The sequence below is a fragment of the Anabrus simplex genome, chromosome X (assembly GCF_040414725.1).
Source record: "Anabrus simplex isolate iqAnaSimp1 chromosome X, ASM4041472v1, whole genome shotgun sequence".
Taxonomy (NCBI): Eukaryota; Metazoa; Arthropoda; class Insecta; order Orthoptera; family Tettigoniidae; genus Anabrus; species Anabrus simplex.
This window is the reverse complement of record NC_090279.1, coordinates 63,421,536-63,423,780: the sequence shown is the minus strand read 5'-3', so window position 1 is coordinate 63,423,780 and position 2,245 is coordinate 63,421,536.

Sequence of the window (2,245 nt, the reverse complement as noted above, 5' to 3'; positions counted from 1 at the left end):
CTATCCATACCAGCGTTAGAAAGCGACTCAACAGGGCGAAACATAAGTAAGCTGATGTAAACACAGCTGAACTCTCATAACATACCAACTGAAAACTGTGTGGCTTTCTGCTCCGACAATGCTCCTGTTATGATAGAACACAAAAAATGGGGTAAGGGGGAAGGTACACTTTTACAAGTATAATAATCTACAACATTTAACCTTTTATTTCTCTGTAACACTATGTTCTGTTGAAATGAAATTTAACACACTCATAGTACTGTCCTTCTTCTTTAGTATTCCGTTTGAACATTTGTAATTGTCCCATGTTAATAAAAATTAATTTTCAAAATTTTGGACTAATTTCTACGTTCATTATGCTTTTCCTTGATAATTTCTACACATTTTCATATTACTGGAATATGATTGTTTTAGAATATTTACAATGCTTGTGTTAACAATGTGAACTATGATCCTTAGGTTATCCTTTGAAATAATATTTATTCTCCCTTTTTGATTGGAGTAGTGTAATTTTTTGGCATTCTCTTGAAGTATTTTCTCCCCAAAAAATACCAAAAACAAAAGTTAGAGCAATGGTTCTAGTTCATTTGTTAAGAAGCAAAAACTACATATTCTGCCCGTTTAAGCCACGACTAACACATTAGAAACATAAGACACCCTCAGGGGTGCTCAGTAAGGGATTGACATGTTCAACAAAAAGATGGTGTGGATCAAGGAAATGGACAGATATCAGTAAATAATGAACCGTCGAAATACACATTAATGGTGGATGATTTATTACAAAATAATTCCGTCCTTCTAAGAATTATGATTGTGTGAGATGATCACTAAAAGTTTTAATTTTACGTTAACTCTTGCTGTACATCCAAAAATTAAAGCAAATGAGATGGTACATGTTAATGATTTCTTATTAATTCTGACAGACATTGTTTTCATAAAAGTCATATTTTATCGAATATTATTTGAATGTTAAATTTGATTTTGTTAGAGAATTATGCTCGTACGCATTTCAAATCATGCTGGAAATTCTGGAACAAGATTTTAAATGCTTAAGTTACATGACTGGTCAAAAAGATGCAATATAAAAAATTAATAATTAAAAAATTAATTTCACTTGCTAATTATTTCTCCAATTTAAAGCGACCTTTCAGTGATTATCTCTTCAGTGTAACCTCAGAATACACGTGACTTTACGTGATAAAAGTAAGCAAGAAAGAGGAAAAAAATTAAATAAAATTTTAACCATGTGTCATGATCTTAACACAACGCCGAAACTCAGAACAACGGTGGTAACACACACATCAAAAATTCATAACAATAAAAGATCACTCAACCTGTGGAAATAACAAAATAAAATGCACGTAATAAGTCTCCCCCCTACCCTCATCCACCAAGGAAAGAATTGGAACCAACTACAACTAAGGGTACTATTTTACAAATATACACACACGTCCACACGTTATACGTCCATTTTATGGAAATGGAAGACTCCCGTAAATAATGGTTTGCACATAGAAATAATCCGTCAGGTACAAATAGTCTGGGTAATGGTGTCTGATAATATCATCAATATCTACATCGAACTCAGGACGTTACCAAAATTTATCAAATGTCTAGGCATTGAGTAATATTACACAGCCACGATTTTGATATTATTGCGATAACGCTCATGCAGTATGACAAAAGGCTCTAACAATCTCATACGCTCAATTTTATTTTGTAGGAAGACATGTGGTTTACCTTGTGGTTCAATAATATTTTATGAAGACGCTATTGCCTATAGTTCTCTCACGAAAACAACTACTCGCAAATACATCAAAATTGACGATAAATTATTCCTAAATATCCATTCATCGTTGCACACAACATCACAGAAAATAGATTGCATGTGCTTCTGATCATAGAGACGCGAAGATTCGCCCCCAAATAGCACATAAAATCACCATAATCCATGCAACATTTCTCCACGTGGCACAACGTGAGAGGTACAATATCGAAAATAATTCGCCACATCCGTCAAAAATATCACGGGAAAATTCTCATAAATGACTGGAACCTCACGTAAATATAACAATCAGACAATATCCTCCCTTAAAAGTATGAAATCGGATCCAAAAGAAAGCAATCTGTATCGTTAGCGTAGCATTAATATGTCAGATGAGCCTGCTCCCTCATAAAAAACGTGGCAACCACTTTCGGTAAAATATAGGAGAAATAAGTTCCGAAGAATAAAAATATCACGCGT